This window comes from Furipterus horrens, unplaced genomic scaffold, assembly GCF_987537825.1.
Source record: "Furipterus horrens unplaced genomic scaffold, mFurHor1.1.pri manual_scaffold_1, whole genome shotgun sequence".
Classification (NCBI taxonomy): Eukaryota; Metazoa; Chordata; class Mammalia; order Chiroptera; family Furipteridae; genus Furipterus; species Furipterus horrens.
Genome location: NW_028327171.1, coordinates 34,825,699 through 34,853,633, shown reverse-complemented (window position 1 = coordinate 34,853,633; position 27,935 = coordinate 34,825,699). Strand labels below are relative to the sequence as shown.

General features: G+C 41.0%; 1 protein-coding gene across 3 annotated transcripts in view; it reads right to left on the bottom strand.

Annotated features, from left to right (window-relative positions):
* Positions 1–20,085, bottom strand: part of FNDC3B (fibronectin type III domain containing 3B) — a 323,327-nt gene extending 303,242 nt beyond the window's left edge. For 2 of the 3 annotated variants that reach the window (XM_090273940.1, XM_090273959.1), the window contains exon 1: positions 19,966–20,085. The gene's annotated coding sequence lies outside the window, so the exon portion shown is untranslated. Of the gene's footprint in view, positions 1–19,085; positions 19,190–19,965 lie in introns of those variants that run through there. The other variant, XM_090273949.1, reaches the window with a different exon arrangement.
* Positions 20,086–27,935: the final 7,850 nt, after the last annotated feature.

Genomic DNA, 27,935 nt, shown 5'->3' with positions numbered 1-27,935 from the left:
ATTATTTTGTTGGACAGTAGTCACTCCTCCTTTACATAACCTCCTTCCCACAGACTGTAAATGACAGATGGGGGAAAGAATTTGCTTCAAAATGGCTCCAAGAAAATATATTAAAATCCGTACCTTCGACTTCCAGCCAAGATGGAGGCATAGGTAGACACTCTGTATCCCCCTTTACAACTAAGAAGGAATACAACTACCTCGAAACTAGAGACTACCAGAAGTTCCAGAAAATCGAGCTGCATAGAAGTCCAACAAACAAAGATATAAAGAAGAAATACTCATCCAGGTAAGAAGTGGTGTGGAGGCAGTAGCAGTAGGAGGCGGCTGTAGCCTGCTGGCAGAAAGCGCAGTCACGTGTTTTAAAAAGTAGGGAGGGACACCTGGGGAGTGCTCCCAGCTCCAGACCAGACTGCACAGCTCACAGTCCCAGTGCCGGGGAAAATAAAGCCTCATTGCTCCTGACTGTGCAAACCAGTGGGGGTCGGGGTGGAGGAGGAAGATACTGCTGGTATCTCAGCAGAGTCCGCTTGTTTAAAGGGCCCCCACGGTCTTAGAACTTCCAAAGACCCACCCCTTCTGGGAACAACGACCAGGGCAACAGCTAGAGAGGAGCCAGTCCCATACGGAAGTGGGAGTAGTCCCTGGAAAAGGGGTGAGTGCTGAGCAAGCGGCATTGTTCCCTCTCAGACCCCTCCCCCACATACCGCGCCACAACATGGCGGAACGGGTTGCCCTGTACTGACAAATACCCAAGGCTTCGCTCCTTAAAATGTAACAGGTGCAAAAGCTCTACCTAAGACACAGAGACAAACAAAAACAGGAGCCTCTCAAGGTAAAGAGACAGAGAAGTATGGCCCAAAAGAGGGAACTGATCAAGGTTCCAGTGGGAGAACTAAGTGACGAGGAGACAGCCAACCTCACAGATGAGGAGACAGCCAACCTAACAGACATAGAGTTCAAAACACTGGTGATAAAGATGCTCACAGGCTTGACAGATACGCCTAAGTACAGCAAACGCATAAGGGAAGAAGTAAAAGCTATGCTCAATGAAACACAGGAAAATCCACACAAAACCAGTGTTCAAGGAACAGAAACTGGGGCTGAAATCAATAATTTGGAACAAAAGGAAGAAAAAAACAGTCAACCAGTACAGAATGAGGAAACAAGGATCGTAAGAAATGAGGAGAGGCTTAGGAATCTCTGGGACAACTTTAAACGTGCCAACATCCGAATCATAGGGGTGCCAGAAGGAGAGGAAGAGCAAGAAATTGAAAGCTTATGTGAAAAAATAATGAAGGAAAATTTCCCAAATTTGGTGAAGGAAATAGACATACAAATCCAGGAAGCACAGAGTCCCAAACAAGCTAGACCCAAAGAGGACCACACCAAGACACATCATAATTAAAATGCCAAAGGTGAAAGATAAAGAGAGAATCTTAAAAGCAGCAAGAGAAAAGCAGAGAGTTAGCTACAAAGGGTTGCCTATAAGAGTATGAGCTGATTTCTCAAAAGAAACTGCAGGCAAGAAGGGACTGACCAGGAGTATTCAGTGTGATGAAAAGCAAGGACCTGCAACCAAGATTACTCTATCCAGCAAAGCTATCATTTAGAATGGAAGGGCAGATAAAGTGCTTCCTAGACAAGGTAAAGCTAAAAGACTTCATCATCACCAAACCATTATTATATGAAATGTTAAAGGGACTTATTTAAGAAAAAGAAGATCAAAACTATGAACATTAAAATGACAACGAACTCACAACTACCAACAACAGAATCTAAAAAATAAAAACAAAATCCAACTAAGCAAACCAGAATAAGAACAGAATCATAGGTATGGGGATCATTTGGAGGGTTATCAGCTGGGAGAGGGAAGGGGCAGAACAGGGGAAATGGTGTAGGGTTTAAGAAGCATAATTGGTTGGTACAAAATAGAAGGGGAAAGTTAAGAATAATACAGGAAAGGGTGAGACAAAGAACTTATATGCATAACCCATGGACATGAACGGAGAGGGGTGGGACTTCTGGAGGGCAGGGGGCATAACTGAGCGAAGAGAAGCAAAGGTAAATAATAATTGGGACTATTGTAACAACATAATCAATAAAATATACTTTAAAAAATCCATAACTTCAATTACTAAAAAAAAAATGTGTAGGCTCTGCTCTCTGGGGAGGAAAAAATAAAAACTGACAAAATTTTATGTGTTTATAAGTATCCAGCATTAATATAAAATAAGCATCAAAGAAAACAGGAAGAAAAAGAAAGAGGAAGAAAAGCAACTTGGCTTCCAATGCCTTCCAGGGCCTGTTCCAAGACCTCACAAGGTCCAGGGACACTGTCCTCACTTCCTGTCCAAGGAATCCAACCTTATTGCTTAAGCCAGTTTGAGTATGTTTCTGTTATTTGCAAGATAAATAGTTCTCGACTATTAATAAACATCAAAAATCTTTTGAATCTTCACGTTTTCAGGGATCTCAGTTACCTTATGATTGGAATTTCATACACTTCCAAGAATTAGCATTAGAACATAGCTTTAAAATTAAAATCTAGCAAGTTTTCTCATTCATAACACATGGTATCTTGTCACAACATTATGCCTTGCTCCAGCAAGTCATTTAAGTCAATGACTTTATTAAGTCAAAATTCTTACTGAGCACATGGTTTGCCAGACACTTAGAAGAATAGGAAAGACATGGTCCCTGTGCGCAAGGAATTTCTGTATTAAGGAAGAAGACAAAGAGCAATTAGAAGACCCCTGTTCCTTTCCTTGCTTCATCTTTACAATTAGACTCAACACATACTACTTCTGATAAACATAGGCTCCCTAAGCATCAGGTAAATGGCTCATGCAACCCATTGGTTCCCACAATCTTATACTTCTAAAGGGAAAATAAGAAGTGTGGAGTGGGCCACTAAGGTTTTCTCTCACCATGGTGAATAATCAGCCTCATGATACTAAGGTTTTCTCTCACTACAGTGAATAATCAGCCTCATGGTAGGAGGGGATCCACTGAAAACCCTGAGTGTGAGCCCAACTCATAAATGAGCTTTATTCTCTGCCTGGCCATCTACAGCTGTGAACGTACCACTGCCGTCCCCCCACCCCAGGGCAATGGGACTGACATCTAAAACAAAAATCTATCATTTCAAATTAATATCCAGCATCTTTCATTACTTGTACTTATTCAGAGGTTCACTACAAGACTGAGTCCTAAAAATCCTGAGAGAGAACATTACAGAATGTTAACCGGTTCAATGTGAAGGTTCACTATTTACTATGAGTAGCTTCTCTTAATGATGGAAGCACATTCTGCAAAAAAAAAGGTCTTTAATAAGGCTCAAGACCTCTCAGAGCTAATAGAAACTGACTACCTGGCTAAATCTCCTGTTTTTGCAAATCCAAATATGTATTCCCTAAAGCTGAAAGATTTAGGCCAAAAGATGCTCAACTGGTATGAAACATTTCAAAATGAAGGCTCTCACTAATCAAATCATTCAAAAGAGGAACAGTAGGAGTAAGTAATACAGGCCCTCTATTTGTCTAAAAGTGTTAATTCAGTGAACTGTAGAAAAACATCCTTGTACGCAATCATCTGGTCAGCATCCTGGAAAAAAATATCATTATGCTAAAGGTTAAGCAAGTTTATATAGGCTATCAGGTGTAATGTTTTCAATGATTACTTTTCCATGGAAAAACATGAAGTACGTTACTGACTTAGAAAAATAAATAATAACGCCTAAATTGTATCTTTGCCCTGAGTTATTGCCAAACTTAAATAGACCAGATATAGTTCAAGTAAATAGGTTAGACAATCTAGAACAGATCTCTGCTAGGTTAATAACCCATACAACCATTTCAAACCTAAATTTCCAATCAAGAAAACAATTTTGTCAAATCAAAATGTTTGACTCCTCCTCTCTGAATATGACATGAAATTTTTAACTTTTTATATGTAAGTTTCAAAGTCCCCATGCCATGGGGTGAAAATAGTGTCAGGAATTCCGAGGAGGACTTATTTCAGAGGTATTAAAAAACAAAAACAAAAAACACTGAGACACTTAGTATGGAATGGAAAATGCTACTTAAAAGCCTCATTTTTTATAAATTTGGATTTAAAAAATGTCCCCCTATGTGTGTACTATGCCATGTGCTCAAAATGTATGTTACAAAGCACACATATATTTACAATACTAGAGTTCCTACAACAGTCGAGAATCTCATGCTTTGCTTCTTAAGTACTATAGTGACAAATAAATGAGGAAAATAAACGTTATGAACAGTGTTCACATTGATGACAACCAGAAGCAAAATGTCAGAGGCAAAATGGTCACCACGAGAGGTAAACTGCTAACGGTTTTAGGATTTAAGACAAAGAGAAAATTCATAAAACTCCCTTAGTTCACTGTTCTTTCCTTTAAAGCTGTTAGAAACTCCTTCCCAATATATCATTTCAAGAAGCAAGGATAAAGCTCTAAGAGTCTATCAGTGCAAAATGAATACAATGACCTGAAGTTATGGTGCTAACACCATATGGTTCTGCTCAGTGTGAACTACAGACCCATTAAAATAGGGTGATTTCTTTTACCTCCCCTGGACACAAAGAAGGAAACATCTGCTTCTTCTAGTTCTAACTGCTCCTATGATTCCCAGCAAGTCCCTTCAACTTAAGATCTGATACTGTCTCAGAAGAATGAAATTATATGCCAACTGAAAACCTGTAACAGAACATCCCAATAAATCAAATATCGAAATAGCAATAAAAATCTTTTGTCTTATTAGAAAAAGTAAAGATACAAGAGGGATACCAAACCCCTAAAAAAATCGATTTTTTAAAAAGATCTCATTCTTAAAGGACACAAAAGTAGGGGAACCCAAGTGAGCCGTGAGATTAGGAAACGTAACTCTGAAAGGCAAGTGATTACAATTTACAAGAACAGGCTCACATATTTTCTCTATAACATTAACTAATACCAATTTTTCTTCTTGTTATTGAAACCACAAAGTAATTGACTGCCTTAATGAATAAACAAATATTTTCAACATGAATGTTGCTTTTGAAAAAACAAATTTATCTTCTGAGACAAAACTGTGACAAAACCTTCCTTCCAGCAAGTTTCCAGTGGCCAGTGGGATGGATCTACGAGAAACTGGGCAGTTTCCAAACATGCAGTAAAAAGGCCAAAACTCTGCCAGTTCAGACAATATTCAGACAGGTTTTCTACACACCTAATTTGCATATAAGTCCATTCATGATTTCAGTGATGATGGAGCCAAATGTCCCTATAATTATGATCAAGAATATCAAGCTTTTTTTTAAATGAACTTTTTATTCCAGCCTAAGAATAAACCTCTGTGTAGCAGCACTGTATGTTTTTTTTTCTCCCTGCAAGTCAGAAAATTAAATTTTCTTCATTTCCAGCCAGGGGCCACTCAAACAAATCTAATGGGTGTAGACAGCATTTCCTGCCTACCACAAGAAAATAATAGGATTGTCATTATTAACATGGCCCAAGGCATGCACTGAGGTGGGGCACTCAAGAAATTGACCTTTAATTTTCATCAGTAAGCCTTCACTGACTGCCTGGTTTTTGTTTTGTCTTGTTTTTTAAAGGTGACTATTTTTTTTTTCTCCAACAGTCAGGTCTAACACTGGCTCATTCACTCTCATGGAGCAAGACAGGCTCCAATTCCTATTATCCTTTCCATTAACTGTGTTTAGGTCTGGAACAACCGTGCCAGTAAACAACCAGCTAAAATTCAGCTTTATTTTTCTTCTCTTACTTTTTTGGAGCAGGTCTTCTACTTTACAAGGAGTTGGTGAGATTTAGGCACTGCCACAGCAAACTACTCTAGTCATTGACACCTCTGCAAAACATTCTATGTCGCTCCAAAGAAATGAGCATCCGAACAATAACCAGCAAAAGTAGCTAACATTTCTAGAAAGACTGAAAGGCCTCACCCCGCAGTCACTGCTCCCAGCAGTGGCATGCTTGCACGCCATTACAGAGATGAAGGACACCGTCTGCGGCGGTGACCCAGAGATGAAAGGCGAGTCTTGGGAGCCCCATGGTTTCGCCCACTAATGTCAAGGCCTGATCTTCTCTCAAAAAGTTTTTAAAAAATCCACACACACACAAAAAAGTGGGAATGGGAGGGAGTGACTTTCCTTTATTGCAACATTCCTTTGATCCTAGACTTAGGAGAGGAAGCAGAGTTGTCATATAGCTACTTGAAAAGGGACAGCCTCTCTTTGAGGGGGCGGGGAAGAAGAAAAATATTGGTAGAAGTGCGCTTATAATAATTACCGCAAGTGCTGTGTGGCATTCAGACATGCTTTGTGTTTCCCCAAAGTACTTTTCTTACATATATTCTTTCATTTTATGCCCATACCACCTTACCTTACACTAAGGTAAACAGCTCAATTAATGTAGGAAGGAGCTGCAAAGCGGTCACTTGAACCAAGGATACTCGGGCAGTCAGTGGCTAGTATTCCTATACACTTTTCAGGTAACTGAGGAATAGTCTAAAATAACTATTATCCCATTATGAAGTATGTCCAGCAACTAAATCTATCTGTAGTCAGTGAATAAAAGATAGCAGCTTGTTCAAAGCACTTGCCGAGCCAAATAGTCCTAACAATTCCTTTCAACAGACAAAACCACTGAGATTGAGAAACTCAGCCAAAGTCAGAGTTAGAAATCTGCCCAGTGGGGCTGCAAATTCAGGTCTCAGTTTTACTCATCTCATTATAAATAATGGTCAAGGATTTACCTTCTTACCAAAAATATTAATTCCAAGTTAAGCAAGTAGTTTCCCATGCCCTTCAATATGAAAACTGTATGTGATAAGCTGCTGTTATATTTAGACAAGAGCTAAAGAACAGTTTCTCTAAAAAGATGTTTCCTTTTGATTTAACATATCTTTCAATTAAACTTTCTAGAAAATCACACTACGCTTTTTCATGAAAAATGTTGCGAAAGTTATTTCTTGGCTAAAATTGAAACTGACTGAAGATATACAAATACAGTGATCTATATAAAAAATAAAGTTGTTGTGTTTTTTTTTTAACACTTAAAAAAAAAAAGAAAGGTGGGTTCTTCATTAATCTGCCAAGCAGAACATCTGACGGCAGGATACAATTGTCCCTCTACTGAACTCACCGATGACTCAGTGGAAACTAGAATTCAGAAAACTTATCCCACGTGAAACAAAATAGGAACGAACTCGCTCACCCTCGTTGGTGCCACGTGCATCCTTTCCAATCCCTGACCCCGTCTCCTCTACCCACTTCTACAATCCCTGTCATCACAAAAGGAAGGAAAACTTGCAAAACTCGGAAGTTAATGGCAAACACTTGGGGCCTAAAATTACTCCAAATAAATTCAAGCTAAGGTACTTTTCCAGAGAAATTTATTTGAAACCTCAATTCTTTCTCCTTTTAGCCAGCTGCTATATGCTCCAATAGGTTTAAACAAACTTCTGAGAACTAGAAACTTAAGAGAATGGGAAAGTGAAATGTAAATAGGAAGTTAACACTGTTTCCATGTTTAAATTTAATATAACCAGCAAACGGCAAAATTGTAAAAAGCTACCTTTTGGAAGTATTCAAATTGTCAGAAGTATTAAGATCCAGTTAAAGCTACAGCACAGCAATCATATAGCAGGATTAAAATGTGTTAAAATCAAATAAACCTAGAAATAACTGTTTCTTCATTAATAAATAAATTTCCAGGTAAATTAAGTTATCTGATGCTAATTAAAGCCTGAAATAAAATATAAGCCTTAAAAAGTGTTACCCGTCCATTTCCCTCCTCCAATAAACTTTAAATAAATTAAAAAGACAGCATTTTTAAAATTGAACTTCCTTCCTCAGAGGCTCAAGGCTACTGATTTTATAATTTCCTGGAACATAAATGTATACACATGGGCAAGTTTTAGTGTCCCTTACCCAAAATTATAAGTAAATCTCCATTTTTAGGTAATAGTGTATGAAGAGTTACATAGAAGAGGGTCCAAGCAATTTAAAATATTATAAGCAAGTAAAATGTCCAAATCCTAAAATTAAAACAAATTCCTATGTTTATAGATGCTTTAAACTGTTTTCTTTACATCTTAGGGTATAAAACAGATTTTAAAAGTTAAGTACTCTCGAAAGTTAGCTCCATCCTATGGCAGGTAATCAGTGCCCTGAGGATCACCACCAGGAATCCCTGAAAGGGTGCTATGATCAGATCAGTATTGAGGAGCACTTTTCTGGGGTGCTGCCCTTGGGGAGTTTTAGCATTCCCTCTTGAACAGAAGTTTAGAGAAATAAGAGAACATGGTTCTAACAGACCTCAGCATTTCACAGAAACACAATCCCCAGAGAAGCACACAGCTCCTCCTGGGCCTTAAGAAGCATTTCTGTGAAGGTGGGAGAAACAGTTTTCAGGCAATACCGCCTCGGGGGCTGCATCTGCATTAGTCTCTTCATCCACACCACCCTACACAAGCTCAAGTAAAGAAAGAAAGCAAGTCAGGTCCCACTTCGGAGCCTTGTCCTTAACTCACCTTCAGTGAACTCACTTTCTAAAGATGGAGTAGAGAGCTACATGATTTCTAACAAAGGAAGCATTTAAGATTGCCAGCTCCCCAGGTTTAGCCTGGGCCATCTGGGAAAGCACAGGGCTCCTCTGAATCCTGAGGTCACCTTTTATTAACCACACGAGCTACTCTTTGAGCTCACAGAGATGAGGCAGTTCTAGTCAGTTCTGTGCTGCCTCATCCCTGGGGCTGCCTTTGGTGCAAACCAAAGGCTACCAACTAGTAACCTTCAAAGAGGAGAAAGTGTTAGTATTAGCAATAGGAGGACTTGCTTTTCCAGGTGCAAATTATAATACAGGATCTCTATATAAATTGACATAAATGAAAGGCATTGAGGAGAGGGATCTAAGATAGACAAAACCGTATTGCCACTAAATGAAAAGGCCCCCTTCACGAGAGGTTTTCAAATGTCTGAAAAAAGTAAAACACTACCAGTTCTTAACCAACTGTTCCAGATTTTTCCCATTCCCTTTACTATAGTGTTTCCTATATATTACTTTCTAGGAAGTATACTTTTATTCTCTGGTTTCAAAGTTAAGTTGCTATTACAGAAAACAATCTAGATAAACCTCCCTCCTGGGAAGTGTCCAGCATATTATTATTGTTTCAAAGATAAAGTTTAGGTTTCTGGACAGTAGACAGGTTGAACACATGGAAGGCACTCAACTAATACTTAGCATTCAACTCCCTGGGAACACAAACAGACACTGTTCCAAGTCTGGAGATACAAAGAAGATTTTTAATGTGAACTACTGAGAAGCGGTGTGATACAGCTGAAAAAGTTCTGCAATCAGTCTAGGAAATCTTCTTAACCTTTTTGAGCTTTCTGAGCATGTCTTCTAATCTGAGTTCACTCAACAAACATTTACGGGATGCCTGATATGTACCAGTTTCTGCTGCGAAGACTGGAAAAACACAGAAATAGAGATAATATGTACCTTCCAGAGTTAGTTTAATGAATATGGGGTGTATGTGTGTGTATGAAAGTGCCTGGCATGTGGTAGGTACTCAACAATTGCTGGTCACTACAACATTTTACATCTGCCTTGTGGTCAGAGGGTTTGGAAATTTAGTGCACAAATGACAAGTGTCTTCATTTCTACATAAAACTGTCAAGATATGGTTATCATTTTACCCCAAAGATGATAAAAAAAAATCCTTCTGAGATCCCTTCAATTCTGCCCTTGTTCCTAACTGGAGTCCTCTGGTCTCATAAGTACTCCTTTCACCTCACTTCTTTCCAGTCAAAAAAGTTAAAAGAACAGATTACTCAAAGGGCCAATTTTCCAAGCGTGGGTTTCCCAAACTTGTCTGATCATCTCATTCACCTGACACACTGAGTAAAAATTTCCAGATTTCCTCCAGACGTAAAGAATAAGAGCCCTCTCTACCCTCATACACCCCACATACATCCCTATAATGCTCCCTCTTCTCAGGCATGCTTTAACTCCAGCTCAAATGGCTGAGGCCATTCTCCTCAGGTTTCCATGACATGCCCTTTGACCCTTCTCCAAGACTTAGTTTAGCACTAAAAACTCTGGCCACTAGTCTAACAGAATCAGCTCTCTCAGCTGGGCCCCCAACATCTCAGCAAGGCACATTCTGTTCGTTTGTTTTTCCTGTCCCTTAATGTCTCCCTTCTAGAATTTCCCTACAAAAGGATCATTTTTAATTACCAAAAATCTCTGAAAAGTTACCTTCTTCAAAAAATAATTTCCTTAATTTATAATTCCCAGCTGACTCCAACAGACAAGGAAAATATGCAAAAGCAAGGGCCACTTTCTTACAAAACAGAACTAAAAGCTATTTGTTCAAATTTTCAAAATCAATTAGCAATACAATGGAGACATGAAAAAGCCCATCTATTCTCTGCAGAACTTTCTTTGAAAGAGCAACAAATGAGAGACTAGGTTTGCACTGAAGGTGACTCATTGTTTTCATTTCTTTAATGTTAAGATTCCCTACCATGAGGGAAAAACTCAGAAAAACTATGAAACACAAAAAGGTCTACATGGCCCATGCTTCAAGAAAATCAATTACAGTAGGAGTGCCTGAGGAGAACTAAATTTAAATGACTCACTCAACCTAGGAATTCATCCGTCTATCCATCCATGCACCCAATGAACATTTACTATGCATTTACCATGAAAGATTCTAAATTAAATCAGTAATCACCCCTACACTTAAGTAGCAGTGACAAGGAGACAATCAGACAACATTGAAAAGGACAAATGTTCTAAAAGTATAGATAAAGTACTAAAAGAATTTAAAAGAAAAAAATAAACTACCTAAAATTATGGTTCTAGAACACAATGCAAAATAGAATGTGACACTCTTTTCTTTCAAGTAGGCCAAAAATCAATGAACATGCTCTGTCAGCATGATGTTTTAATTCTTCTTATCTCTACTAAATATAGAGACCATGACTCTCAGTAACTTTTGATAAGTTGCTGATGATCCTACCTAGAGTAATTAATAGACCGCAACAATGGTCCACAATGATGGGAAAGCCATTTACATATACAGCAAAGAAAATATACCCATGTAGAAAGCAAAGCTTACATACACACTAACATCATACCCTTGCAATTTCTTACTGTTTTCCAGGAATTCAGAAATTAATAAACCATTATAAATGGCAAATACTATCTAGTACTCAGTATATAATTTTCCCTATAACTGGTTATCTGTATACAAAATATTTCCATTTGAATTTATTTTCAATATTCCTAACATGCACTTTACAACTGATACTTAAGCTTTATATCCTATTACTTAAAAGTCTGCCCCATTTTTTCATAAATGATCTACCCATACTTAACATCAATATCTCAGAACAACAACAAAAAAAACCCTCAGAAAACAGTAACATCTATGAAATTATTAGATGCTAGAGACAAGTTCAGATGAATACATCAGAATACTACATGCTTTCTTTCACTCAAGCCCCTTCCAATTCGTTCTAGTTTAAGGAAGAAGAATGTTAATATCTAATGCATTTCCAAAAAATATTAGCTGAGATGACTTAGGCTATTTCTCTCAGCGGAAATCAAAGTTTTTCCTAAAGTACTTAAAATGACAAAATTGAATGTTTAAAGGTTAGAAAATATAACAGGTCTAATTGTACTTCCTATCGCTGGTTTTTAAATAACTCAGTAAAATTCAGGATAGATTATTTGTATGTGCCTACATGGTCTGTGGATAAACTACCTGGTTCATCTAAATATTAAAATGTCTTTTTTTTTCCCTCCAGAGAACTATTTCTTTTAGACAGTCTCCTCAAAAATTCAAATCAAGTTAGTATAAGAAGGTAAGTCTGATCTCCAAAAATGGCCTAAGGGGAATCTCCCTTTACACTGCAATGGGGGCGAGGGGTGGGGGTGGGGGCTCATTTCACTTAACATACTATTTTCAAGGTTCATCCACATTTTGGTATGTGTCAGTACTTTCTTCCTTTTATAGTTGAATAACATCCCATTGTATGTACATACTACATTTTGTTCATCCATTCATCTGTGAATGCACACTTGAGTTGTTTCCACCTCTTGGATATTCTAATAATGCTGCTGTAAACACTTGGTGTACAAATATTTAAGTCCCTGCTTTCAATTATTTTGGGTATATACCTACAAATGGAATAGCTAGGTAAATCCGTGTTTAACTTTTTGAGGAACAGCAAAACTGTTTTCCACAGCAGGTATACCTTTTTCATTCCCAACAGCAATAAAGCAGGGTTCCAATTCAATATACTTTTAAGTATTTTCTGATTCATTAATTCAGAATGTTTACCTTCATTATTCTAAGTCATTATTTTTCCTAAGAAAAAGCACAACAGAAAAATCAGAAACAGCAATATCTAAAGACTTTTAGTATTTTCCTCTTAAACACAAACAACAGGAGATACAAAACATGTTGAAAACTAAAATACAAGAGAAAAAGGATCATAATATCCTAAAACTATATTAAGTATCCTATATATAAAATTTGTACTGTAAAAACTGGTTAATATGAACCCTAAAAAGTCACATGCTAGAAAACTTAATGTCTGAGTAACTGGATGTAAATATTCTGAGATATTTTTAAAGAAATTTACTCTTCTAACCATTAATTCACACAGTACCTGGAACTAAACTAACCTGCCCAGGAAGGTCTTCCTTTTAGTAAAGGTGAAGGAGGAGACTGCGTATTGGGCTTATCTAAGTACTTTTCACAGGAATTGCCACAACTTTGCCCAAACCAGGAGGCAGGAGAGAGAGGTAGCTAAAAGGAATGATGTTCTTAAATCTTTAACACCTGCTCTCACCAATCTGCCATCAAGTGCTTACAGGTGACAAAGAAATTAACAGATTGCAAAAAAAAAAAAAAGTCAACAGAAAACCTCCAAAACAATCCACAGGCATAGATGAAGAAGTCTATTGGTGGGGATGGGGTGAGATGGAGAACGTGGATCTTTCCTTGTTGTGGCTTATTTTGCAGACAGAAATATAAAACTGACTTTTGCTGGTAAATTGTTCCTCGTTCATGTGATGATATTGAGCAGATCAACATTTATTTCGTGGTGGTCCAATGACTTCCAAGGGCCCTGTATCTCTAAAAAGCAAAGCAGTAGAACCAGCTTCAACCCATACAGCAGTTTTACATTGCTTTAAGTAAACTGATTTTTCCAAGGTGCTTAAGTTCTCCTAAATAGGTAAATATCCTCCCTTAAGATCTATTTAAACTTGTTACAGTAAAACCTTTTCATATAAAATAGGAAGCCAAACTTTATGCTAGACTTGCCAGGATAATTGCAAATTCCTAATTAGTTACATCCAGAACAATGGAGTTATGTTTAATAGAGACCCCTCTCTCACCAGCTGTGGAGAATCTGAGTCCCTTAAGAATAAATTAAATCATGTTATTTCCTGGGATTTTAAAACCTTCAATTATTTCTCAAACACACTGCAGTTGCTCATATATAAAGACAATTTTTCTAGACAATCATTTCAACAGAGCGTCTTATAATTTTATAATACTATGAGTTAGTATTATACCAACTTTATTTAAATTTTCCTCATTGGCTGCCTTTATAAAAATCTTTATCTCCCAGAGTCAAAACAGGGATATATTAGAAGCCTTAAAATCTAAAAAAAACAGTAGTTTCTAACAAAGCCTGTAGGTGCTTCAATTTTAACATTTCTCAAATTTCAAAGAAAGGAGCATAAATTAAAGTTGCCACCATCCTGCCCTAGGAGTTAGTGGTAGACAGTTCTCTACACAACATTCCAAAAATATGAGCAAAGTACCCCTGTAAGTAAACAAAAATCCCTTGCATTTGCCAAAAAAAAAGTCAGAACAGAGTAGAATATTCCATTAACAACAAACCTAGTCTAAAACTCAATAAATGGCTTCTAAGTCAATAAACAAGTGAATGAAGTAAAATTAATTTTAAACTTCAAATATACTCATTTAATACAGGGGACACTCTAAATATTGATACTTACTAGAACCTAAAATGCTAACTTTGATTTAACACCATCTCACTAAAATCTTCTCCCTCAAGTTATTTAAAAACTAACAAGCAGTGGTAATGTTATAGAAACAAAACATATGAGGAGCCAACACCTGAAGTGACAGAGTATTGCCAAGGGCGCCCATCACCCAAGGATACGAAAATGAAAATCCTAGAATCACAGAATGCTAGACTTGCATATCTCAAACCAGGGACAAAAAAGAGAAAAAGACTCAAGGATTGATCCAATTTTAAATTTAAACTGAGAAACATCTCCACCTGCACTGGCTAATCACAATCTAACCTGTTTTAAAAACTTCCCAAGAGCCTGTCTCCACCCCCACCCCACATACCTCTGGTCACCAAAGTCTGATCTCTAACACTAAACCTGCAACATAAACAGCTCCCCTCTGGATAAACGTATGACCAGGGACTGGCCTCTCATATGCTGTACCTTGCAAGAGCTCAGGTACCAACCATCAGGTCACCCTTCCTATGTGAGCCCGTGTTTGGCTTCTAAAGAAGTCTACCTCTGTCTAGTGACAATGATTCAAGCATTCTCTGCCTTTTTAAAATACATAATGCCACACTGTATAGGTTAAAGCAATATATACATATATATGCTTATGAATATTTTCTTATATTCAAAGGCATTCAGAGAAAACTAAAAACTAAAACTTCTCCTCAACCACGTAAGTACATTCCCAGCAGCTGTAATGATCAGAATTAAGGTTTACTTTAAAATGTCTTACCACAAAATTTCTGATTTACTGGAATAACCTCATTAATGTGAGGTAAGGCAATTGTAATTTCTAAAGTGGAAACAGGTAGGCTGCAGAGATTCTCTACACTGAAAATGATTCTTTTAAGCCATCTCCAGCTACACTTATTGAAAGCTCAAATGATAGGCTAAGATAATATACAAGGACTAAAGCCTATGCCACTATCATTCAATACTGGAATTTCCTCTAGAACACTGTACTTTTCCCCCTTCACCTCAAAAACGACCCTGAATCAAGCCGACTGTCCCATGCACTTCAGCAAAATGCTAGCCAGCTACAGGCCACATCTGAGGAAAAAGTTCCCAAAACTGTGAATCTAGGACAATTTATATACAGTAAAACTTCTGAGAGATCACAAATCAACTATTCCATTAGGAGTGGGGAAAAAATGAAACACAGCAATCTAAAACTTGAAACTTTACTCTTCACAAAGAAAAAAATAAATAATTTTTCAAACTGTCCAGACACAAACTGTAGATTTCTGAAAACACAAAGTAATACTGGGAATAGCTCAGTTTTAAAACTGTGGAATATAAAGAACTATGGAGTTTGTGTAAGGCTTTACCAAACACTTTTCAATACATACTCATTAATCCCTTGTGACAACTATTTGAAAAACTGTATACAAGATGTTTTCTTCTTAAATTAAAATGAGGAAACCCAGACTAAGAGTGGTTCAAAGTTTATCAAGGACAGACAGCTAAAAAGTAAAGGCTTTGACAGACTACACAGTCTGATTTTCAATTGATGCTCAGATGGGGCCCTCACTAGAGGTATAAGATTTCTAAACTTTGTCCATCATTTCAACATCTTTATCTTTTAAGTACCATCATTTCAACATCTTTACTATCTCTCTTTTGTATTAAGCACCTTGATGTTTTACAAATGGAACTATACATCATGAGTTAAATCATATTTCCTATATTTATCACATTCACAAGAATACTATAATCCTATTTATAACATGGTTTTCTCATCCTTGTTCCTCGAAAATAACTGTTCCCTGTGATCCGCAACGGCAGCAATGGGTAGAACAGGCTGTTTCAGCTACCCGAACAGTTTCATTGACAGATGCCTTCCTTACCTATAGTTGAATTTATAAATTTCAAAGAGCAGAAGGCCAGCAATTCACACAACACTAAAATACAGAACATTTGAAGCTGATTTACTCTTCCAGGTAGTCAGGATCATAAAGCTCTAGTCAGACTTATGAACTGCAATTATCCCTAGGCAGTACAATACTGTGAAAGGTACTGAAGATTCAGATATATTTATACTGAGGTACAGCAGATTCGGATATATTTATACTGAACCTAGAAATTATCTCTTTAAAAATCCTAATAAAAAAAGATTAATCATTTGTCTTCTCCTGATAAATGCTTAGTTTAGCGGTGGTTGGAATCTTTACTATTTCTCACAAAATTAGAGTTGTTGAAATTCCTTTTACCAAATGAATTCTAAAATGCAATAGATTTAAATTAAATCCTCTAACCACAGAACTATTTGACCATTTGTCACCAGAAGAAGTTTCTTACTTTTTCTCTTCATCTTAAGCATATTCTTCCCAATTCATAAGTGAATCTAGTGTTTTATATTTGCATTTTATTCCTTGAGAGTAAAACAAGGACTTTAATCTTTCAGGTTAATTGTGCACCTACATAAGGAAAACTGAATGATGGTTTGGCTATATTATTTACCTGACACTTATGAAGTCATTTGAGAAGAATCACTCAATGAACAAAGTAAACATGAGTATTAGGGCATCTTTTTTTCCAACTCCCCATCAGTGATTTTTCATATTGCCTCCTATTTACACTCCTTTATTACACTAAAATAACCAACAAGCTGACTGCCTTTTCAGCAATTCCTATAAACAATTATTTCAACCAAAGGAGAAAATGTCATATAAAGTTTTTGCCCATCAGTTTTTAATATGACATGCAAGCATTTTTTTTTTAAGTATTTGATTCACTCAAAGTGTGAAAGCAAAATTGAGCTATAGGTAATTCAGAATTGAAATTTCATTTATGAGCTGACTCTAAGCACCTCCTGGTGGTGTGGGGGGGAAAACTGAACTAGCAATATGACCCAGTTCATCGTGAATAGATTTAGATGTCAAGAAGTTCTATGCTGCGATATCTAATATGGTAACCACTAGCCACAAGTAGCAGATTAAAACAGTTAGAAGTAAATAATTTAAAATGCAGTTCCTCGGTCCCTACTAGTCACATTTCAAACCCACGACAGCTTCATATGCCTGGTGGCTGCCATATTGGACAGCACAGATATAGATTTCCATCAATGAAGAAAATTCTATTATGCAAGTTACTTAATTTCTATGAAGCTCAATGCCCTCGTCTGTAAAATGTCCATAATATCACCTAAATTGAAAGACTGTCATTAGAATTTTAGTAACACTTAAAGCGCAACACAGTGTTATGCATCAGATATCCAGGAAAGAGTAGCTGTTATTACAATCCTATATTGGATTTTAATCTGCAATGGTAACCCTGAACCAGTCACTTCCCTTCCTGAGGCCTCATTTTTCTAAAAGTGAAAATTATGGGGAAATTCTTCTGGTTAACATCTAAGGAGGCTATCAAATTCCACCACGTTATATGAAGTGTTAAGCAAAAGGTGCACAAACTCCTACTGAGTAAAGTACTACCTAGGTTTCCTAGAGCTTCCTAACTAATCCCAAACCATTCTTCCTGAAACCCCAGAAGACTGGCTCTGCAATATAGCCATGGTCTGATGTGAGCTATTTATAAAGTCTGTCTTAAAAGGTTACCGGAATATCTTTCTGAAATTGTATATACTGTAATTAGAAGCTACAACCCCCTATTCCATGATGATATCTTGCAGTTTTAACATCTCTTTTAAATAAACACTATCTTTACAGATGATTTTTTTTTCTTTTGGAAACATTTAAACCAAAACACTTTCAAAGCACATGCAAGTTTAAGTACAAATTTTAATGACTTTTTCTTAACCAGCTATACCTCATTCAGAGCCAGCTTGTGGGCGACCCTCCAGTGTCTTAACATAGCGAGAATTAAACCGCCTTGTGGATGAAGTCCCCCTACAGGAACAGAAGCATACCCTCACTAACAGCTGCTCCCAGGGAGCCAGGAAATTCACTCAACACTAGGTCCACATAGCCCACTTCCAAGGGGGAGCCGAGAACCCCCACGCAAGGCACAAAACCAGGGTCGCAGCTGCTATAAGCTAAAGACCTCTCCCCCTACCCCACCCCAGACCCGTGTTGACCAGACACGAGAATCACAACTTTAACTTAAGAATGGAAGAGGAACTCAGGCAGCAGAAATCAGAACAGAGCGGTGTATTTTTGCCCAAGGCCTGAAGCCTCAAAAATAAGTGTTATTCCAGAGCAGATTCCTTTTCTTCCGGGTCTGTCTGCTCTCTCAGACTCTTTGCCCATAACCACCGTGCCTCCCCTTTCCCAATGCCCCACCTCTCTCCATACTTTAAAAAAAAAAAAAAAAAAAAAAGTGGCTTATTCTCTCTCCCTTTGCTTTCCTGAGCAGGGCCTGGAAACTAGAGGAAATTCAAATAAAATTAACTGCACATTAAAAATTAGACAAGCAATCAGTGGGTGCCCACCCAAAAGAACGTCTCGCGTTCCAAGAAAAAATGATTAAGCCTGGGTGGAAGAAGGAGAGGGAGACTAGAAACCAACAAGGATGGAGAGATAAACGTGTGGATTTAGGGGCCCAGCGTCGGCCCATCCTGGCCAAATTCCAAATTTTGTTTCAAGAAAATGCTGGGCTGAAGAGAAAAGGAAAAGTTGTAACTTTTAAGGAAGTCCGCAAACGGCACTGTCTTGGATAAAATGCCATTGCTTCCCTTCATCAGGGATGGCAGCGCAGGAGTTGAGATTCGAAAAGCTCCCAACTCCAACGGCGCACTCCTGGGAGCCTCTCCGCCAAAGGGGCCGCGGAGCGGCCCTGCCCCCGTCTCCCGGGGCACTGGGACCGGGTGCTCAGGCTCCCAGGGGGCGCCGAGAGCTGACCTTTGGGAAAGTTCGCGGACACAACATAAGGCCCCAATTTCCGCCCGAGTGACAGGCCCATCACACGCCGGCCGGCCCCCGCCCCGCCGCGGGCACCAAACGGTCAGCGCGGCCCCTCCCGGCCGCCTCGGGGCTCGGATTCCTCCCGCCCGCCCTATCCCCGGTCGGGGCGCCCCTCAGAATGACCCACTGACCGGAGCTACGCTGGCCCACACACCGGGTCGCCCGCTGCTTCCCGCCGCGTCCCGCTCCCCTGCCCGAGCTTCCAGCCGCCTGGCTCGCCGAGTCCCGCCGCGGCCGCCGGTTACCGCCCCCAGCCCGGGGGGAGCCTAGGGGGCAGGACAGGAGGGAGGACGTGGCGCGCCCGGAGGTGGCCAGTGGCGAGGCGGGGAGTGTCCCGGAGAGGCCAGGCCGGGGGCGGGGGGCCGGCGCGGACTCAGGACCCTCCCCGCCAGCATCCGCGGGTCCCAGGTCCCGGCCCGGCCCGCCCCGCCCGGCGCAGATAGGCGGGCCCCAACTTTCAGCCCAGTTCGCACGCACGCTCTCCAGCCTCCACCATATGGAAATCTACAGCCTCAGAAAGTGACACGTCGAAGATTCCTCGGCCCCTCCACCCGCCCTCCCCCTCCCGGGCCGCGTTCCTGCAGCGGAGATTCCGGGAGGGGGAGCGGATTCTGCTGGGAAGGTTTGGAAGGACGGGGGGCGGGGGAGAAGGGAGAGCCCGGGAGCCATTGCCCAGATTTTTTTTTTTTTTTTCATCAAGAAGAATCTACCCGTTTCTTTCCCTCCTCCAAGCCCTGGCAAGCTGAGGGGACTGACCGGGCACCGGAGCCCAGCCTAACGCGGCCCCAGAGCGGAGGCCGATCCGTTCCCGAGGTATCCAGGCGAGCGCGGGCGCCCCAGCACTGTGGCGCCAAGTTTTCCCTGGGAAGCCCGGCACGCCCGGAGCGCTCCGAGACAGGAATGCACTTCGGCGGACTCGGCGTCCGGCCGGGGCTTTCCAGCGCGCCGGGACCGGGCGGCCGAAACGCAGGGTCCGGGTCCCCTCCAGTCTCCCGCCTCTGCACGCCTTACCTTCCCGAGAGCTGAAAAGCGGAGCTCCGGGCGCGCCACACACCGGGTCGCCACGCCTTCCCAGCTGGCAGACCAGAGGATCCCTACAGTCCTCCCCGCAGCTCCCGCCACCGCTGCCGTCGCCGCTCTCCTCCTCCTCCTCCGCCTCCGCCTCCTCCTCCTCCTCCTCCTCCTCCTCCTCCTCCTCCTCCTCCTCCGGCCGCCGCCGCCGCCGCTGCCGCTCAAATAACTACCAGGAGGGCTTGATGGGGGATTCCGCCATGTCAATGATGTCGGGACCACATGGGGATTTGGGACCCGCCCACAACCGTAAACGATAGAATATAACCGCAGCTACAATCTCAGATTCTCTGGAGCTGTGGGAGCCTCCTTGTCCCTCCTAGGTCTGCATAACTATCCAAAAACTTATTTGGGTTCAGCCAGACTACAGAAGTCTGAGACTTAGAACTAGCAATTCCTAAAAGGCGAGGATTGCACGTTCTGCAAGGGATCGCCGAATACCAATGTAAATGCGGTGTTTGCTGAGTTAATATAATAATTAGAGCTAAGACTATGACATTTCATTATTTACACATATATTAACTTTTTTAATTCCTCACAACAATCTTGCCAGCTATTTTGTCACTCCCTTCTCTATTTCCCACAGCATTTTCTTCACAGGCTAACAGCGTGTACAGATTGTATTATATCAAAGCTAAAATGTCTGTTTCCCCTTTGCAGTAATCAATGTGTGCACTCACAAGGGCAGAGACTGTTCCTTACTCATACCTGTACTTCTGTATCTATCAAACATAGCATAATACATAGGCCACAGTAGAACTCATTAGAAAACTATTGAGTTTATATTAATTAAATCAAATGTAATGTATCCTATTGTACAATCTCAAAATGTTAACAGATTGCATCCCATTCCCTCAAATTTTCCAGGAAAGAAGAGTAGAAGTTGTCCAAGAGAGGCCCCTTCCCAGGTATTCTGAATAATTACAGTCAGCCTCAATTATTAGGCTACAAAGCAGTCTTCAGTAGTGATCAGAGGCAATGTATTACTTTCATTGACCTAAAAACTAATAATAACCATTTATCAGAATTATTATACATAGTACTGTTTTAAAGCCCAAAGAACATAAAAGAATACATATTAAGAAATCATTTCTTTCCTTGTAGAATTTGCAATTCTTTTTCTTGAGATATGAGAGATAATGGTGAATTCAGGTAAACGATGCTCTCCATCCTAAATGATTTCTTTTCCCAAATGTACCCAAAGGGGCTCTTGAAGCCATCTTTCTAAAACATGGTTCTAATTTTAGGTCATCTTGCATGGGAAAGAAAAAAAAAGCAGCAGTTCCCCAAGTCCTGAGCCATGTCCCCCGCTGAATTGGCATGACTTCCAGACACACCTCTGTACATGGTTTCACTTTGTCAGGAGCATATTTCTTCCTGTACCCAGTTTTAAAATCATTTACTCATCTTTGAGCTTTAGCTACAATTATTCCCTTCCTCTCTGTAGTCTCGTAGCTTTTCCCAACAACCTTATACTTCTTTTTTGTTCTTCTCACATGTTCTGAAGTTACTGTTTATCTCTTCCATCTGACTGGATCTTGTCCATTTTTGTAACTCTAGCATCAGCCTAGCATTGTACTTTAAATTTAGTACCCCAATGTGAACATTTATTGAATAAATTAATTGTAAAGTATGTGGAAGTATCTGAATGACAAGATTAAATGGGCAAACTTCAGAGAGTGGAAGGTTAAATTTAAGTGTTGAATGATAGGTTCAGCAAAGGAAGTAAAAGTAGGAAGGAAAAAAAATCAAAAGACAAAGTTATATCTGCCTATTTCTTCTCCTAAACTGAATTTGTTCTAATTAAGGAGAATAAATGTACACAAATGCAATAAAATTTAAAAATTTAAATGTTCATATAAATGATCTCAATGTTCCATTTGTCTTCTTATCCTAACACCTAACACCAGCTTTGGCACAGAATAGAAACCTGATATATATGTTTGCAAAATGAGAAGAAGTATGGTATAGGAGAAGGAGCATGGGAATTAGAATCAGACAAAAGCCAGTGATGTTGGGCAAGTATTGGAGTTTTCTGAGCCTAGGTGTTCTTATTTATTAAATGCCAAAATTGTCTTCTACTAAGATTGTTGTAAAGATTAAAAACCTGCACCTGAATCTCAATAAACAAACATTGGTTCCTTCTTGAGTGAACAAGGAAGGAAGGAATGAAGCTGTTTTTCCTAGAGGATAGTAGATAATACAAGGAGAAAACACGGTTGGGAGTGTGTAGGAGTTACACAGGCATCAAATGATTGTTGAAATTGGTTTCAAGGTTGATTATTCTAGCAGCCAGTTGTAGATTAAGGCTTGGGTAAAAGGGTCGTGCTCTCTGAACCTGCTTGGGAAATGAAGACTTAGACCAGAGTAATGGTTCTGGAAATGGGAAGAGGGACCTCATCCCAAGGTAATGAGTATTATTATCTGGTGTTGACACACCAAGTTACCTTCCACCCTAGGTCCCAAATTACGGAACCATAGTCATAACATATACTTTGCTCCAAAAGCAGCTTAAGATTTACTCAAATATAAAAATTAGCATCCAAATGAAGATGTCTGAAAGTTAAGGCCTATAACAAAACTTACAGACCTGTAAATTCTTTCATCAACCATGCAATGTAGGCAGAGTCATATAAGAAAGATTTGAAGTCATATTTCTGGATCTCAAATAGCTTGCATTACAACAAGACAAATGCAACTTTAACACAATGGAAAACATGAATTTTAAAGCTATCATTGACACAGTCTCAAACAATTAAACCCCTGAATACTTCTATAAATCTAAAAAGTTTTTAATTTAAACATCTTTCTCAAAGATCACTGTGGCTAGTAACATGTAACATGTAGTAGACCCAGCTAGGTTCTCAGTCCCAATATTCTTCCTTTGCCTACAGCTGAAGTTATTAGATTTTCAAAAGCAGGCTCAGTCTTGCCTCTAATCTTGAAATCCAATCTTGACCTTAGACAGAGGGCATTAACTCTTTGCATCTACTTTTTGTTCCAAAGTCCTGAGCCAGATCTCATACGGCCTTCAAAATGAACATTGACAAAAAAGCCAATTAATTCTGTTTTGAAGAGTGTTCAGAATTTACTGGAATACTAACTAGAGTAAAGGACAGCCACCTCAGTCAATAACAGAATCTAAGAGCAACATTGCAACTTCAGTTAAACACATTTCTCCTAAACTATTTAACCAGTCAAAGCTGTATTTCACCTTCTTTTCTATTATTCAAAGCAAGACAAGGGCAAGTTGCCCCTCAATATGTATATTTTGAAGTCATTTTAAACAAGAATATCTGTCCCACAGTTAATCAGAACTATTCAGGAAGAAAGTGAATGACTGTCCGGGCTCATAAATCACTGGGTTGATAGGGAACTAAAGGTTTTCAACCTGTTCTCCCTTCCAAAGCAGAGTCTTTGCTCCAATGTCCATGCCAGCTAAGCACTCGGCTCCAGCCTGAACACCACCAGGAAAGGCAAAAACGATCTTGCCAAGACAACCTATTTTCAACAACTCTAAATCTAAACCAAGTCTTGTGAAACCCACCTCTTTACATCTTAGCCCCACTGGTCCTGTTTCTGCCCTCTGGAGGCAGACGACATAACAACAGTCACTTTCTACATGGCTTCCCCTTCCAATTGATTGACCAGACCCGTCATGCTCCTTGGAAAAAAGTCTAACGTGTTGAACTCTACATCTACTCATATGGCTTCCAGATCTCTCCTCACTCTTTCCTTCCACCACCTATGGGGGCCTACTTGTTCAATAATATTGTAGACATGATCAGAACACAACCACAAAGTAGTACCTTTTCCTGCTTCAATTTGGACATAAGGCTTGTGTCATTACAGTTTAATATTGTACTAATTTTTTAGCAGTTTCCTCATCCTCTTAACTCATGCTTCTTCCATGAAAAGTTGTTATGCTGGACATACATTAGTAATGCATTTGATTTCATCTTAACTGAATTTAATGTTAACTGGTTGAATATTTAATTTTATTTAATTTTATTTGTAAGTTTCATTCCCACATTTCATCCTACCTTGAACTTTCCAGACATTGAGTCTATCATCAAACAACCCTTTCCAGCTTTGTGACATTGATACAAATAAGTATGATAAGTATGCTGTCCTTATTGCCATCCAAGTTACTGATAAAAACATGAAACAAGACAAGGCCAAGGACTACTACTAGCAGTTTTTCTCCAATTGGAGGCAAATTTAAAGCAAAGTTATTTTAAAAAATTATAAATCTGTCTATCACATTTACTTGCCCTGAAAAACTCAATCATAAGGGAGCAAGTTGGCTCTGACTTTCTAGATAGTCATTGTTACCAGTCTTGCCAACTCTCATACATGACATACTCCTATGGACACTTTTTCTTCCTATGAGGTCAAGACCCCTGTATTATACCTGGGTCTCTTCATAACACATGTGCTAAATATTGTCTTCCTAAAACAAATTTAAAATTTTCCATGTGTGTGTGTGTAGTCTTCACAGAGAAATAAAACAAAGGGATGTATTTAGCTCCAGCTACATACTTCAGATACAAACCATTTTAGTCAAGAAAAGATTCTAAGATTTGACCAGAAAATAATGAATTGAAAACAGAGTAAACTTCCTACAGAGGCTACTGGGTCTAATCTGCTTGTGAAGGGCCCAGCATTACATTTGAAGTTGTTTCTCATCTTTTGTGTAGTTACCACACTAATTCGTTTAGTTCCTGAATGAATACTCTTTGGTATTTCACACATAATCTGTTTGTCTCACTAGCCAGGGGATTAAATTCTGATCACAATAACATTAATAAACACCCTTTCTCTGACACTGGCAGCCACCATTACTCGTAGAACTTCTCATTCCCCTGGTGTTCTTCCCAGTTCATTCTAGAGTTTTGGAGCAAGTTTTTCAGCTTGCTTCACTGACTTGCTAACTCTGGCAGAGTTGCTACTATGGCCCCTTCATTTGTGCTGAGCCTCCTGCTGTTGGTAGAACCGCAGAAAGCCCACCCAGGCCACCTCATAAGGCCAGCACCACTCTTAGACAGATTCACTTCTCTCTCTCTCTGAACAAACTCTGCTATATAAACCATCAAGTAGAGAGTTCTTGGCTCCCAATATCTCCTGGTCTTTAAATCATACATTCTGGTTCCAATATTTTTGCTTTTTTAGTTTCCATATATAAGTGATATCATACAATATGTATCTTTCTCTATCTGACTTATTTCACTTAAGGTCCATCCGTCGTCGGCGGCGGCGGCGGCAGCCGTCCGTCTCAAGAGACGATGGCGTAGCTTCTTGAGAGTCTATCTGCACCGCCGAGAATGGCTGTGCAGTCCGATTCGGGAGTGACAATCCCTGCCGCACTTGGTACAGGTGAAGGCAGATGGCTGTTGTTGCTGCTGCTGACGCTGCTTCCGCCTCGATCTTTTCTGGACCGCCTCCTCGTTGCGCGCAGCCTCCGCGCGTGACGTACCTTGCCTGACCGCGAGCCTCCAGGCTAGGCGGTCGTCTGCTTGAACTTCCCATGTGTTGAGATTGATGGAGCATTGTGTCATGTCCTTTTTGCAGATGTCTTTGAACCGCAGTTTTGGGCGCCCTGTCATCCTCTTGCCTTCTGCTAGCTCGCCGTAGAGGAGGTCTTTGGGAATACGGCCTGCATCCATTCTTTTGACATGGCCAAGCCACCTGAGGCGTCTCTCGCTAAGAACTGCATGCAAACTGCTCATATTGGCTCGCTTCAGCACCTCGGTGTTGGGGACCTTATCCTGCCAGGCGACATGCAGGACGCGTCGCAGGCACCTCATGTGGAAGCTGTTGAGTTTCCTTTCGTGCCTTGCGTAGGTGGTCCACGTCTCGCTGCCATAGAGGAGAGTGCTGAGTACGCAGGCTTGGTAGATGCGCAGTCTGGTTTTCTCAGTGAGGCTGGAATTGTTCCACGCTCGCCGGTTCAGTCTGGCCATAACTGTGGCTGCCCTGGCGATTCTCCGGTTGACCTCCAAGTCGACTGACAGAGAGCTCGAGATGGTGGACCCGAGGTAAGTGAAGTCGTTGACAACCTCCAGGGTGTATCCGTCGATGGTGATGCATGGGGGAGTCCCCGTGCCTTGAGCCATAACATTCGTCTTCGTCAGGCTGATGGCTAGTCCGAACTCCTTGCATGCGTGGGAAAGGCAAGTGACTAGCTGCTGGAGTCCCTCTTCGGAGTGTGATGTCAAAGCTGCGTCGTCGGCGAAGAGCATCTCACGGATGAGCACCTCTTTGACTTTGGTCTTGGCTCGTAGACGGGCCAGGTTGTAGAGCTTGCCATCGGATCTGGTGTGAATGAAGACACCCTCGCTGCAGTCCTTAAAGGCATATTGGAGGAGCATGGAGAAGAAGATTCCGAACAGCGTAGGCGCGAGGACGCAGCCCTGCTTTACTCCGCTGCTGACTGGGAAGGCCTCAGAGGTTGCGCCGTTGTAGGACACCGTGCTGTGCATGTTGTCGTGAAAGGACATGACCACAGCAAGCAGATGTGGTGGACAGCCAATCTTCCGTAGCAAGCTGAAGAGTCCGCTTCGACTGACCAGATCAAACGCCTTCGTGAGGTCAATAAAGGCGAGGTAGAGTGGTTTATGCTGCTCGCGACACTTCTCCTGCAGCTGGCGTAGGGAGAAGATCATGTCCACTGTTGATCGGCCAGCTCTGAAGCCACACTGGGACTCTGGGTAGACGCGGGAAGCAAGGGTCTGCAGGCGGGCAAGAGCGACCCGGGCGAATACTTTGCCGACGACGCTGAGGAGAGAGATGCCCCGGTAGTTGTTGCAGTCGCTGCGGTCTCCTTTGTTCTTGTACATGGTGATAATGTTGGCGTCTCTCATATCCTGGGGGATGTAACCCTCCTTCCAGCAGAGACAGAGTAGATGGTGGAGCGGCTGTAGCAGGACTGGTTTCCTGCTCTTTAGGATTTCTGGAGGGATTCCGTCGCTTCCTGGTGCTTTCCCGCAAGCGAGGCGGTCGATGGCTTTGCCGAGCTCTGCCGCAGTAGGTGGGCTGTCTAGCTCCTCCATGACTGGTAGGTCTGGGATGGCGTTAAGAGCAGTGTCTGTTACGGTGTTCTTCGTTGCGTACAGCTCGAGGTAGTGCTCGGTCCACCGCCGCATTTGCTGTTCCTGGTCAGTGATGACCTCACCTGTCTTGGACTTAAGGGGGGCGATCTTGGAGGGGATTGGGCCTGTTGCCTTCTTGATACCCTCATACATTCCTCGTGCGTTGCCTATATCGGCGGCTTCCTGAATGCTTCTGCACAGGTTTAGCCAATAGGTGTTGGCACAGTGGCGGGCGGTCTTCTGGACTTTGTTCCTGGCAGCCCGTAGAGCTTGAAGTGTACTGGGAGTGGGCGTGACCTTGTAAGCCAGTAGGGCCTTCCTCTTAGCCTCAATCACGGGTTCCATTTCTTCCCAGTGAGCCTCGTACCAGTCAGCGTTCTTCCGCTCTTTCTTCCCGTAAGCAATAATGGCGGAGTTGTATATGGCGTCGCGGAGACGTGACCAATTGGATTCGATAATGTCATCTGCCGCCACTCCCTCGCCGAGTGCATCTTCCATCCTGTTGATGAATTGCTGGGTCTTAACTGGGTTGCTGGCACAACTGGTGTTGATGCGTGGGCGACCCTTCATCTTGGAGTGGTGCAACCTCTTCGGCATTATGCGCACCTTGCTTACCACGAGGGCATGGTCCGTGTCGCAGTCTGCACTGTGGTAGCTGCGGGTGAGGAGGGTGCTGCCAATATCCGTTCTTCTGGTGATGACGAGGTCAAGCTGGTGCCAATGATGGGAGCGGGGGTGCCTCCATGACACCTGGTGGATCTCTTTGCACTTGAAGAATGTGTTTGTCACGCACAGGCCGTGGTGACACAAAAGCTCAAG